A 14,686-nucleotide genomic window follows, 5' to 3' on the forward strand; every position below is an offset into this window, starting at 1 on the left:
GTGAGCGCTGGGGGTTTAGGAGTATTGGGTAAGAAATCAAGAGCAAGGGCGTGGAAACTTGGAGACGGGAGAGGTGAGTGTCTTAGGGTAGGGGAGGGAGAGGCAGGGAGGTTGGACTGAAGCAGAAGTGGTGAGGAGTGGAGGGTCGAGGGAGAGGACCAGTCGCAATTCTGGCATTGAGAGGGTTTTGGTGCCATAGGAGTGTGAGAGAGGATGGGGGAGTCAGAGGCAGATGGAGAAGTGGTTACCGTCCTAGTAAGGGAGAGACGTGCTACTTTCAGAGAAGGGAAGGGATATGAGGGGGGTTGTTGACAGGCGTCGAGTAGGGATTAAGGGGGAAGGAGAGGGCACCAAGGGAGGTGAATTGAGAGGGTGAGGAGTTCATCAGAGCGGTAAGGGGAAGGGAGAGGGTGGCATGGGAGCTAGGTTGAGAGGGTAGGGAGTTCCTCAGTGGGCACAGGGATGGTGTGGTAGTGAAGATGGATTTGCGCTGTTTGGAACGCCAGGCAGCTCCGCTGGGTTGTGAATTTGATAATAGGTGAGGTTGTTCTCAATAGATGCCAGAGGGAAAGTGGGTGTTGATGTGATTGGGAAGGATGAGGAGTGGGGGATGAGAGTTTGAGGAGGCAGGTGTTTGGCGCACCAGATTGCTCCTCTGATCTTAGAGTTGGACGAGGGATGTGGTAGGAGAGTGGATGGGCGACGTCCAGGTGTATTGTTGTATGGCAGGTTGTGGATTGCGACTAGGCAGGGGACAAAGGTGGGGTCATGAAGTTGGGTGACAGAGTGCGGGTTATGTGACGCGAGGGGTGAGTTATGGGGGGAGGGGCTAAGGTTCAGAGAGGCCACGGATCAGGATGGGTTGGAGAGGTGGTCTTTGTTGTGTTGGGATCTCCATCCTGGTGGAAGGTTAAGGGCAGAACCTAGAGATTGATGTACTTCTAACAGTAGATGCAGAGGCCATTAATGTTAAGCCTGTGTCTAGGTTCTGGACACCAGAACGATGGGAGAGGGGCAACAGTGGAAGTCTAGATGTAGTGGCAGCACCTTGACTTGGGACACCAGGAAAGAGGGAGAATGGGCCTAACACATGGGGAATTATGGAGTGCTACTCTATAGATGGGGCACAATGCAGAATGACCACATTTTTCTAGGCATGCGACACAGGTCTAAAAAACACAGTTCTCCTAGAGGAGGACGTAGGCCAGTATTCGCAGTACTATCACAAGGTGGGATTTCCAGATGTGAGCCAGTGTACCATTAACAATTTCTAAGTGTGCGGCACAGGCAAAATAAATCACAGTACTATCTCAGTGGGCACTTTCTAGATGTGAATCAATCCAACAAGAACAATTTCTAAGTGTGCGGCACAGGTAAATAAAGTACAGTATTATCTCAGTGGGTCCTTTCTAGTAATGTCTCAGAGAGCACCCTCTAGATGTGGATCAATGTAACAAGAAATCGTTCTAAGTGTGCGGCACTGGTTAATAAGTCACAGTAATCTCACAGTGGGCACCTTCTAAAAGTGAATCGATCTAAGAGGAAAATTCGAAGGGAGCGGCACTCACAAGTAAAACACAGTAGTATCTTAGTGGGCACTTTCTAGCTGTGAGTCAATGTAACAAGAATAATTTGTATGTGTGCAGCACAGGTAAAAAAATCACAGTATTATTTCAGTGGGCACTTTCTAGATGTGGGTCAAGCTAACAAGAGCAATTCTAAGTGTGTAGAGCAGGCAAGTAAATCACAGTAATATCTGAGTGTGCACCCTCTAGGTATGTATCAATGTAACAAGAAAAATGTCTAAGTGTGACGCATAGGTAAATAAGTCACAGTAATATCACAGTGGGCACCTTCTAGATGTGAATCAATCCAACAAGAAAATTCTAAGTGAGCAGCAGAGGCAAGTAAACACAATAAAATCTTAGTGGGCACCTTCTAGATGTGAATCAATGTCGGAAGAGTAATTTTAAGTGTGCAGCGCATGCAAGTAAATCACAGTATTATCACAGTGTGCACCTTCTAGATGTGAGTCAAGGTAGGAAGGGCAATTCTAAGTGTGCAGCGCAGGCAAATAAATCACAGTACTATCACAATGGGCACTTTCTAGATGTGAGTTAAGCTAACAAGAGCAATTCTACGTGTGCGGCACATGCAAGTAAATCACAGTAATATCTCAGTGTGCACCCTCTATGTGTGAATCAATGTAACAAGAACAATTTCTAAGTGTGCGGCACAGGTAAAGAAGTCACAGTAATATCACAGTGGGCACCTTCTAGATATGAATCAATCCAACAAGAACATTCTAAGTGAGCGGATACAGTAATATCTGAGTGGGCACCTTCTAGATGTGAATTAATGTCGGAAGAGCAATTCTAAGTGTGCAGCGCAGGCAAGTAAATTACAGTACTATCACAGTGGGTACTTTCTAGATGTGAGTTAAGCTAACAAGAGCAATTCTACGTTTGTGGCGCAGGCAAGTATATCACAGTAATGTCCCAGTGTGCACCTTCTAGATGTGAGTCAATGTAGGAAGAGCAATTATTTTTTAAACCTCTTTTTATTAGTGGTCTAGAAAAACACAGAACACAGTTCGAACATCATCATACAGATCGCAATCAACATGGTACAGCAGTGCAAAGGAACATAGTACATGTAGTATTCATTTTCCCACAGTGGCGAGTTTAGGTATCGCTGTCACCGTCAGAGACCATATCACAGAGATACATTCTAAGGGGACCCCAGATATCCTTAGGTCTGCAGGCCGAGGGGCGCGTAAGAACAAACTGCTCCTCAGCCTCATTCACGTAGACCAGCTCTCGGAGGAACTGCTGCACAGTGGGTGGCGACGGATTTTTCCAATGTAGCAGAATACATTTTTTGGCCACAGCACATGAGACATTAAACAGTCTTCTGGTCTTTTTGGAACATTTTCCGATGTCTCCGAATAAATATTTCTGTGGAGACAGCGTAGGGGGGATTTGTGTGATCTCGTCTAGTATGTTTGCCACCTCCCTCCAGAACCCAGCCACCAACGGGCAGCTCCAGTACATGTGGAACGAGCCAGCGTAATCTGCTTTGCACTTTGGGCATTGATTCGGAGCGTTTGGGGCAAACTTGGCTATCTTGGCCGGGGTGTAGTGTAACCTGTTAAGAATTTTAAATTGGATCACCCGAAGCCCAGCATTCAGGGAAACCTTTTTGGTAAGTGAGCAATATCTATCCCAAGTCTTATCATCGATAGGGATCTGGAGATCTTTTTCCCATTTATCTCTGCTAGGACCGGGCGAGGGTGAGTGTGCCTGTACCATGTTATATAAGCTGGACACACCCAATCGATCTCCGGCAGTGATCATCTGAACGCACGGGTGTGCAGGGGGTTCATCGGGGAAAGACGCCCAGTATTTCTGGAAGGCCGATCTCATACGGCAGTATTGCAGGACCCTGAGTGGGCCCCTGCCCATAGCCCCAGTAACCTGCTGAAGGGTCGCAAATTTTGCATCAATAAACATATCACCCAGGCACATCTCGTCCCCAGGATCCCAGGCCGAGCGCAGGCAGTCATCGTGTGTTGGGGGGATACCCGGGTATCTCCAGAGGGAGACCTCCGGGTTATATAAGGATAAAAGTCCCAGTTTCTTGAATATTGCTCGCCAGGCAGCGACCGTGCTGCTGACAGGGTAAAACTCACATGTATCTCTGTAACGATCATCAAAAATGACAGACTGTATGTTCGTGGGTGCCGTGGTAAGTTCTTCTACATCCACATGTGGGGGGCCTCCATCCCTGGAATACCAATATTTGGAGAACTGGGCCTGGGATACATGATAATAAAGTTCAAAGTCAGGGGCCGCCAGCCCTCCAGCAGAGTATGGTTTAGTTATCCTTTCCCACCCTATTCTTGGAGTCTGCCCATGCCAAAGGAAAGCCGTGGCCATAGACCTGAGTTTGGTGAAAAAGAGTCTTCCCGGCCAAATCGGTATGTTCACAAACAGGTACAGTAACTTGGGGAGGACTGACATTTTAAGGACTGCCACCCTGCCATGCAATGATAACGGAAGGCGGTCACACAACAACAGTTTAGTCTTCAAGGCCTGTAGCGTCGCATCGTAATTGTCAGTGTATAATCTGTTTTTTCCATGTGATACAAGTATACCCAGATATCTGATGGACTCGCTGGACCACTTCAGCCCATCCAGGGAAACAGGGCAGTCAGTTGCCGGTGTAAGGGGGAAAACCTCTGATTTATCCTTATTTATGGCATAGCCAGAGTATGTAGTGAATTCTTGGATCTCTGCCATTATGGGAGGTAGGTTATTTTCGGGTTCACGGATATATAAGAGCGTATCATCAGCGTATAGTGATATTAGTTGTGTGGCTCCCTTCAGATTAATGCCTCTATTGGAGTGTCTCAGTCTTATCGCGATTGCCATTGGTTCTATTGTCAGGGCGAATAGTATAGGCGAAAGTGGGCAGCCCTGCCTAGTGCCCCGTCCCAACAGAAACATATCCGAGATTGTTTGGTTTGTTAGCACCCGGGCACCGGGTTTCGTGTATAGCAATTGCACATATTTAATAAAGTTCGGGCCTACCCCAAATGCCTCCAATACTGCCAGCAAGTAGGCCCAGGAAACAGAGTCGAAGGCCTTCTCAGCATCTAATGATACGGCCACAGCGTTCCTACCTGGGTCGATCTGGGCCAGTATTCCAAAGAGCCTACGCAAGTTAAGTGCCGTAGATCTAGCGGGGATAAACCCATTCTGGTCAGGGTGAACCAATGTGGGGACCGCCGGCAAAAGCCTATTGGCTAGTACTTTGGCGAATATCTTGGCATCTGTATTAATGAGAGACAGTGGCCTGTAGGACGACATATCTTGGGGAGGGCGGCGCGGTTTAGGGAGAACAGTTATTAACGCCTCTCTCGTGGATGGGGGTAGTACTTTACATTGAAGGATTCTTCCCAGACCCGCAACAACAACGGAGCAAGCTCCGCACCGAATTCTTTGTAGAATTCAGCCCCAAGACCATCTAAACCTGGAGCTTTATTGGAAGACAAATCTTTATTTGCCTCAGCGATCTCTTCTGTAGTAAGGGGCTGGTCCAGTGTAAGGCGGCTCTCCTCCTGGAGTTTCGGCATCGAAAGACCCGCAAAGTATGTCCCTATCTCAGTGGCCGATTTAGTATCTCTATTGCTATATAGTCGCTCATAGAACAACGCAAACTCAGTATTTATTTCGTCTTCGCTCACTACAACCGTACCCCCAGGCGTCTGTAAGCTGGTAATACGATTTGGGCGCCTGTCTTGTTTGAGTAAGTTGGAAAGCGACCTGCCCGCTTTATTGCCTTCGCCATATCTGCGGGCTCTGATCGGGGATGCCATGTACTGCACTTCTCTGGAGGCCAGCTTACTGAACTCCTGAAGTTGTGTTTGAATGTCAGCCAATACGCTCCCGTCATGGGTGCGAGAATAAGTGTCTTCCAGGAGTTTCAGCTTGCCCTCAGTCAGGGTCAGCTCAGCCCTGACTCCCCTAAGAAGACCAACAGATTTAGACAGTAGCGAACCCCTGACCCAGACCTTAAAGGATTCCCACACCGTGGAGTAATTATCAACTGAGCCTACGTTAACTTCGAGGAATTCAGCGATCTCAGTGTGAAGCCCCTCCACCGTCCCGGGGTCCCGCAGCAAACCCTCAGGCATCCTCCATCTCCTAGGGGGTCTAGGGCAATTGTGAATGGTGACCTCAAGTGCGACAGGGGCATGGTCAGATAGTGTGCGGGCTAGTATTTCACATGTCTTTGTCCCAGCAACAAGGGAGGGGGAAACAAACCAATAATCAATTCTGGATTCGGAATCATGTACCGATGAGTAGTACGTGTAACTCCTCACAGTCGGGTGGAGAGCACGCCAGACGTCCTCAAGTGAAAGCTGAGATAGAACATTTTGTAGAGTAAGGGAGGCCCTGCTGGATGCTCTTACAATTGTGCTGGATCTATCGAGCACCGGGTCCAAAGTAATATTGAAGTCTCCTCCCCAAACTATGGTAGGGATATTAACGGCAGCGATCAGTTGATACACATCCGTATAAAAAGTGGGATCATCAATATTAGGCCCATATGTGTTGACCAGCAATATCCGCTGGCCCAATATCGAGCCCCAGACAAGGACATATCTACCCAGAGGGTCCAGTTTATGGCCATCGAGCCTGAGCCCGAGATTCGGGTGTATAAGAATGGCTACCCCCCTGGACTGTGATGAATAGTTGGTGCAGAACCTGGACTTTCCCCAACCGGGCATAATGAACTCATTATCAGTCCCCATATTGTGGGTTTCCTGTAGCATAACGATTTGGGCACCATATCTGACAATGTAATTTCCCACTTTTTTGGCTTTTGTGCGATTGTTCAGTCCCCTCACATTCCATGAGATAAGTTTAACCCTCAGAGCATGAATCGAGCTTTACAGGAAATACAATGTACGGGCACCAACCAGACTCAGATATAGTTCCATGCATCATAGTTCGTGTCAGTGCGCTCCAGACCACTAGTTTCAACAGTAACCAACAGAAACCTCCCAGAAAGACCCTCTTAGAGCAGAGTCCCGTGTAGAGGGGGAGCTTGTTCACTATGTAACATTGGGTTCGAAACAAACAGCCCCAACTTTTCCCCTCCCCAACCAACCCCCCACCCACACTGTCTCCCCCAACTCGACAGTGCGCGACCCCAAACTTTTGGAGTATTCCCGGGGTAGCTATGTTGCCTCACATGACCGCCATCCCAGGCCTCCAACGCCACCACTTGCAGAAGATGGCTGACTGTAATCTCCGAGCAAAAGGGCCCCAGCCACGGGGTCCACAATCTCTCATTGTCAAACATGAAAGCGTACACTTCCTAATCTGCCGGTCGAGGTCTATTGTTCGGGGCCGGTCGTTCCCCTCTTGGAGGCAGGGGTATAGAGGATTCAATATATGACTGGGCTTCGGATGGGTTCTCAAAGAAGTGTGACCTACCAGCGTGTTGAATTCTCATTTTGGCCGGGAACATTAAGGCATATGTGATCTGTCGTTCTCTGAGGAGCTTCTTGACCGGTTCATACGAGCGCCTGCTGGCCTGGACAGAGGCGGAGAAATCAGGGTAGATATGTATACGATTGCCCTCGTAGTGCAGTGTGCCGGTCTCTCTGGCCAACCGAAGGATGGTATCCCTGTCCCTGTAATTCAGCAGACAAGCAATTATGGTTCGCGGAGGCGCCCCCGGTTTGGGAGCCGGTGCTAGGGTGCGGTGTGCTCTCTCGACAAGGAAATGTTCGGACAATGCGTCAGGCCCATATAAGGACCTAAAGAGTTCCTCCATATGTTTCTCCATTTGGCCCTTGCCGAAGGATTCGGCCACAACTACCACACGGACGTTGTTCCTCCTGGACCTAGATTCAAGATCTTCGCACTTAGTCTGCAGTCTGTGCATAGTGTCTTTGATATGAGCTATGTCACGGCTGTGTTGACCAACTGTATCCTCGGTAGCACTTATCCTGCCCTCTGCCTCAGTGACACGCGCACTTTCCTTGTCGATTCTGGCCTTCAGGGAGCCTATGGTAGCAACTATCTCATCCAGTTTGGTGTTTACAGCCAGAAATCCGTTTTGAACTAGCACGGTCAATTTATCCTCTCTGTCCAGTGCCTCACGCTCACCCTCGCACTGCTGGGTGTCAATTGGCTCAGAGTGGCTGATCGGATTGGTAAATGTGTCCATAGGGCCCTTCTTCCTGCCACCAGGGGTCTTAGGGGCTCTGTTGGATCTGCCGGGTTCCCCCATGATCGCAGCACGCCAACCTGTATGTCGGATCCGAAACAGGCTCGAGGCCACCACCACAGGCGGCGGAATTGGAGAAATAAACCCCCGGCCCCCCCCGCCTCGGACGCCTCCTCACCTAGCGAGCGGAACACTCCAGATGTTCCCGGTGTTCGTCCCGGTTGGAAACGGCTAACCGCAGGGGCCCCAGCACCCAGCAGCGAGTCAGCTTTCAGAAGCAGGGATGCGGGCTTCACGGTCAACCCAGTCGGAGGGGGGCAGAGGGGGGCAGTCAGCAAAGCCACTCGGGACCAGGCCTCAAGAGGGATCGGCGCCAGAGGCACCACCGGCAGTCCGCCCGGAGGTTATGCAGGGCAAGGAGAGGCGGCAGCAACGGGTCAGGGGTGGGCCGGGGCAGTCCGAGCATCCGGCGCGGGACCGGGCAGCCGAATCTTCTCCGTTCAATATCAGGATCTGGCGCCAAGGGGGGAAGCCCCGCCCAGCACAGGCCTACAGCAGACAGCAGCCGCGGACCTCAGGTAGTTCCCTCTGGAGCCGGGAGCCGGCCAGGGAGCGCCACTCGTGTCGGAGGAACTTCACGGGGGCATATCTTGGAGATGCGGCGCCACTCCGGGCTCAAACTCCCACCGACCGTGTAGGACCCCGACCGTAACAGATCCACCAAATTTCAGTAAGCCAGTCAGCCGAAATACGGATTTATAAGCTCAGGATGTAGAGGCAGCGCGGGAGCCCCGGGTTTAAGCAGCCATTCTCGTCGTGCGCAACAGCGCCCCCCCAGGAAGAGCAATTCTAAGTGTGCAGCGCAGGCAAGTAAATCACAGTACTATCTCAGTGGGCGCTTTCTAGATGTGAGTCAAGCAACAAGAGCAATTCTAAGTGGACGGCACAGGCAAGTAAACACAGTAATATCTCAGTGTGCACCTTCTAGATGTGAGTCAATTTAGGAAGAGCAATTCTAAGTGTGTGGTGCAGGCAAGTAAACACAGTGATATCCCAGTGTTCAGTTTCTAGATGTGAGTCAATGTAGGAAGAGCAATTCTAAGTGTGTGGTGCAGACAAGTAAACACAGTGATATCTCAGTTTGCACCTTCTAGATGTGAGTCAATGTAGGAAGAGCAATTCTAAGTGTGCGGCACAGGCAAGTAAATCACAGTACTATCTCAGTGGGCACTTTCTAGAAATTATATGATATGATATTTTATTTATATCGTGCTCTTACACAGGTGTTTCAGAGCGCGACCAGGCAAAGGGAGGGGAACAGGGGAGAAAACAAAAACAACGATCTTACTAGGCCCAGTGACATTGAGAACGTGCAAGTGCATTGGGTAGGGAAAAAGGGGGAAAGTGCATGGGGAAGGGAAAAAGGAGGAAAGTGCAGAGCATAGGAGAGAAACAAACTAAATAGTAAGTACATAAATAATTAAATAGAGTGTTAGAAGGTTTATAGTCATAATGTCGACAGTCAAAATGTCGAAAAAAAAATGTCGAAAAATAAAATGTCGACTTTTTTTTTCAATGCATTTTTTTTTTATATATGGGGGGGTTCCCCCCCCAACCCTCCTTTTTTAATTTTTTTTTTAATTTTTCCCTTTTTTTTAGCTACCAAACCCCTAAAATAAATATATAATTAAAAAAAGAGAAAGTCGACATTTCTTTTTTCGACATTTTTTTGTCGACATTTTTGTCTGTCGACATTTTTTTTTCGACATTATGACTGCACGCCGTGTTAGAAGTGGTAGTTCCGCCTGTAAGAGGCAAAGGTGCTAAGTTAGTCAGATAGGGAGTATCTGATAAGTGCAGAAGAAGAGTGGGTGGGGAACTGTGTGGGTACAGACACAGGCCCCAGTGCAAGGGGTGGCCCGGAGGCAGTGCAGGGGGTTGGCAGGGTGAGTAGGTACCTGGGCTCGAAGGGCAGAAGGTGGCCAGGTGCAGAGTGCCGAGGGAAAAAGGCAGATCAGCAGGGGAGAAGCGGGGCAAAGGCAGAAGCGAAGAGGAAGGTCTTGAGGAGCTTCCAAAACCATAGATGGTTCTCCTCAAGTTTCAAGGTGACAGGGAGGCTGTTCCAAAGGGAGGCCCCGGCCGAAGACAGAGATCTACCTCCAGCTCGTTTCTTTGAAAAACGACTGACCCGGAGGGAGTTAGAAGTAGAGGAGCGAATGGCTCGAGAGGGGAGGTATTTACGGAGGGATAGTTGAAGGTATTTTGGACCAGGCCCCAGAAAGCCTTGTGGACAATGCAAAGGGTTTTAAATTTAATCCTTGCATCCACTGGGAGCCAATGAAGGGATTTCAGGGCTGGAGAGATACGATCCCAGGGCTTGAGGCCAAGGACAAGTCTCGCAGTCCTGTTCTGGATTAGTTGTAAAGGGCGGAGACTGAGTAGAGGCAGGTAGATTTAGAAAGAGGCTGTTACAGTAGTCCAATTTAGAGAGAATCAGACCTTGAGAGACAGTGAGCTTCTGAGGGAAAGTGAGGAAAGGAAGAGTACCTCTAAGGAGGTTCAATATGAAGTTTGATTTTTTTGAGACATCAGAGATGTGTGGGGAGAAGGAAAGTGTGGAGTCAAAGATGACCCCGATGTTCTTAGCTTTGCAGGTAGGGGCAGGAGGAGGGTCAAGGGAGGCTGGCCAGAGAGTGAGGGGAAAAGATGGAGAGGGTGTACCAATGAGGAGAATCTCAGTCTTGTTGACATTTAAACAGAGATCGTTGGCAGCACACCAATTCTGAATGGCGATGAGAGAGTCAGAGATGAGGGAAGGAGGGGAGGTGGCTTAAGGAAGCCTGAAAATGAGTTGGGTGTCATCCCTGTTGATATGATGTGAGTCAATGTAGGAAGAGCAATTCTAAGTGTGTGGTGCAGGCAACTAAACACAGTGATATTTCAGTATGCACCTTCTAGATGTGAGTCAATGTAGGAAGAGCAATTCTAAGTGTGCGGCACAGGCAAGTAAATCACAGTATTATCTCAGTGGGCACTTTCTAGATGTAAGTCAAGCAACAAGAGCAATTCTAAGTGTGCGGCACCGGCAAGTAAACACAGTAATATCTCAGTGTGCACCTTCTAGATGTGAGTCAATGCAGGAAGAGCAATTTTAAGTGTGCAGCGCAGGCAAGTAAACACAGTAACATCTAAGTCGGCACTTTTAGATGTGAATCAATTCCAACAAGAACAATTTCTAAATGTGCGGCACAGGTGAGCAAGTCACAGTAATATCACGGTGGGCACCCTCTAGATGTGAATCAAGGGATTACCAACATTACTTCAAAGTTATGATATGATATGATTTGATACAGCATTTATAACGCACCTATACACAAGTGTTTCAAGGCGCGACGATGCAAGGGAGGGAGAACAGAGGGAAGACAGAGACAACGATCTTACTAGGCCAGGTGACATTGAGATTGTGCAAGTGCAGGGGAAGGGGGAAAGGGAAAGTGCAGGGGCAGATAAAGGGAAAGTGCAGGGGCAGATGGAGGGGCAGTGCAGTACATAGGATCAAGAGCAATAAATAAATAAAATAAAATAATAGGTAAAAAGTGTGTCCAGCTAATGACAAGTGCAGGGGTAAGTGCAGACATCAAGTGTCAAAAGCTGGTGGGGACTGTAGGGATACATAAACAGCACCCAAGTGCAAGGGTTGCCCAGGAGGCTGTGCAGGTGTGCAGCTGTCGGGGGAGGGGACCTGGGCCCAAGATCAGAGGGTAGCCAGGTGACCAGTGCAGTTTCAGTCAGGAGTTCAGCAGGGGAGAGGAGGAGAGAAAGCAGAAGCAAAAAAGAAAGGTCTTGAGGTGCTTCCAGAACCAGAGAGGGTTCTCTTCAAGTTTTAGGGAGGCAGGAAATCTGTTCTAGAGGGAGGCCCCAGCCGAAGAAAGAGATCTACCACAAACTCGTTGCTTGGAGAAGCGACTGACCCTGAGGGAGTTGGAGGCAGAAGATCGAAGAGCTTGAGAAGGAAGATATTTAGCAAGAGAGAGTTGAAGGTATTGAGGCCGACAGGCCCCAGAAGGCCTTGTGGACAATGCAGATGGTTTTGAAAGTAACCCTCACAGCCATTAGGAGCCAGTGAAGAGATTTCAGTCCTGAAGAGATACGACGATCCCTGGGCTTGAGGCCAAGGACAAGTCTCGCAGTCCAGTTCTTGATGAGTTACAGAGAGTGGAGAGTAGAAGCCAGCAGATTTAGAAAGAGGCTGTTGCAGTAGTCCAGCCTAGAGAGAACCAGAGCTCTGGAGACAGTGAGCTTCTGGGGGAAGAAGAGGAAAGGAAGAATACCTCTGAGGATGTGCAGCTGGTAGTGTGACTTCTTAGAGCCGTCAGAGATGTGAGGAGAGAAGGAGAGTGTGGAGTCGAAGATGACCCTGAGGTTTTTAGCCACACAGGTGGGAGAAGGAAGAGGGCCAAGAGAGGCCGGGCAGAGAGTGATAGGAAAGGAGGGAGCAGGTGTGCCGATGAGGAGAATCACAATGTTATTGGCATTAAGGCAGAGATCATTGGCGGCACACCACTGCTGGATAGCAGAAAGACAGTCGGAGATGAGAGAAGGAGAAGAGGTGGCGGAAGGGAGCCTGAAAATGAGATAAGTGTTGTCCGCATAGCACTGAAAGTTGGGGCAGAGAGCGACAATGCGGTGGGCAAGAAGGGCCAGATATTGGTTGAACAGCAAGGTTGAGAGGTTAGACCCCTGGGGAACACCACAGGTAGAGATAGAGGAGAGGAAGGTTGATAGAGATAGAGGAGAGGCAAGTTGTGGCGCTGACAGGTTTAGAGGGTAGGTAGAGTGGCCGCGCTTCAGAGTACAGTGATTGCTTTACTCCCCACCCTGGCCGCACCTACCTTGCCAGTAGCTGCGGGTTGATGGCTGGCCACTGGCTTCCCCTGCTGACACCTGCAGACACAACCTGGAGCCGCCTCTGTGGGAGCTGCCCTTTGCCTTGGGGCCCTTAACGGCAGGAGCTGCACGAGCAGAGGGCTGCCCTGGGAGGGTCAGTTAAGACCAGCAAATTGACCTATCAGGGCATGGGGGTGGGCTGGGAGGTGGAAGGCGGGAGAGAAAGAGAGAGAGAAACATGGAAGAGGGCAGGGAAGCAAGAGTGGATGCTGGAGCTATGGGGCTCAAACAAAAGAATTTTTCAAACAACATCAAAGCCCAGGAGGGTTCTTGAAAACAGCAGCAGTCATCGGGAAAAACTCCTGGGTGAAAGGTGACCACCGAGTGGTGCTGCCAACTAGGTTAGGCAGGGATGTTGTGAATAGCCTGTCAGGGAATGGGGGTGGGAGGAGGGAGGAAAAGAGAGAGAGGGAAAAACGGAAGAGGGCAGGGCAGCAAGAGTGGATGCCAGGGCTTGGAGTTCAAACAATTTGATTTTTCAAAACAGGAACATTCACCTGGGAAAATACCTGGGTGAAAGGTGACCACCGAGTGGTGCCGCTGACTAGGTTAGGCAGGGATGTTGTGAATAGCCTATCAGGGGAGGGGGCGGGGTGGGAGGCGGGAGGCGGGAGGAGGGAGGGAAAAAGAGAGAAGGAAACACGGAAGAGGGCAGGGGAGCAAGAGTGGATGCCAGGGCTGGGGGGCTCAAACAAAATGATTTTTCAAACAAAATCAAGGCCCAGGAGGGTCCTTGAAAACAGCAGCACTCACCTGGGAAAACGTCTGGGAGAAAGGCAACCATCGAGTGGTGCCGCAGGGGAGCAAGAGTGGATGCCGGTGTTGGGAGGCTCAAACAAAATGATTTTCCAAACAAAATCAAGGCCTAGGAGGGTCCTTGAAAACAACAGCACTCACCTGGGAAAACACCTGGGAGAAAGCCGACCAACGAATGGTGCCGCCGGCTAGGTTAGGCAGGGATGTTTTGAATAGCCTATCAGGGGAGGAGGGCGGGCTGGGAGGCGGGATGAGGGAGGGAAAGAGAGAGAGGGAAACATGTAAGAGGGCAGGGGAGCAAGAGTGGATGCCGGGGCTCAAACAAAATGATTTTTCAAACAAAATCAAGGCCCAGGAGGGTCCCTGAAAACAGCAGCACTCACCTGGGAAAACGCTTGGGTGAAAGGCGACCACCGAGTGGTGCCGTCGACTAGGTTAGGCAGGGATGTTGTGAATAGCCTATCAGGGAAGTGGGAGGGCTAGAAGGCGAGGGGAGGGAGGGAAAGAGAGAGAGGGAAACACAAAAGAGGTCAGGGGAGCAAGAGTGGATGCCGGGGCTGGGGAGCTCAAACAAAATGATTTTTCAAACAAAATCAAGGCCCAGGAGGGTCCTTGAAAACAGCAGCACTCACCTAGGAAAACGCCTGAGTGAAATTCCCCAAAAGAATCCACATATTTGAGCTCAAATTCTGAAATGTAGTTTCTATGACGTTGCAGGATTTAACCAATTTTATCCAAAATCCAGGATACATGTTGCTATTAAACACAATTGGATAGAAGATGCTTAAGTATTGTAGTGCGTTATGAACAACTGCATTTTTGAATGGTGTCACTGTAGGAACCAGCATTCCTTTCTGAGTGCTTCCTTTTTGAGTTGACTTGCAACGTAATTTTGTAATCAGAGTGTGCATAACTACTTCATACATTGCATAGTCTAAAACTACCTCAAATCCATTTGGTGCACCCAAACCACCAGTTAAATTTAATACAAGTACCTGAAACGTGCAAATATAAAAGCCAGATCAAGGTGTGGGCCTTAACTGTTTGAGTTTTGTACTAGGAGCACTTAAGCATTTTACATTGAAAACTTGATGTGGCAGGGTTTTATATACAATTAAGTAATATGGCTTCACTACCCCTTGCTATATTAGACTTGCGCCATGAATAATAGGATGTTGTAACGCAATCATGCAGTTACATAGTGTAGAAGCAAAACATAATAGCATGTCACTACCAG

At 49.2% G+C, this 14,686-nt stretch overlaps 1 protein-coding gene across 1 annotated transcript in view; it reads right to left on the reverse strand.

Moving 5' to 3' along the window:
• Window positions 1-14,686, reverse strand: part of TRPM6 (transient receptor potential cation channel subfamily M member 6) — a 1,703,532-nt gene that overhangs the window by 469,688 nt on the left and 1,219,158 nt on the right. The window lies entirely within an intron of this gene.

Source organism: Ambystoma mexicanum, chromosome 6p, assembly GCF_040938575.1.
Source record: "Ambystoma mexicanum isolate Mex_15411 chromosome 6p, UKY_AmexF1_1, whole genome shotgun sequence".
Lineage (NCBI taxonomy): Eukaryota > Metazoa > Chordata > Amphibia > Caudata > Ambystomatidae > Ambystoma > Ambystoma mexicanum.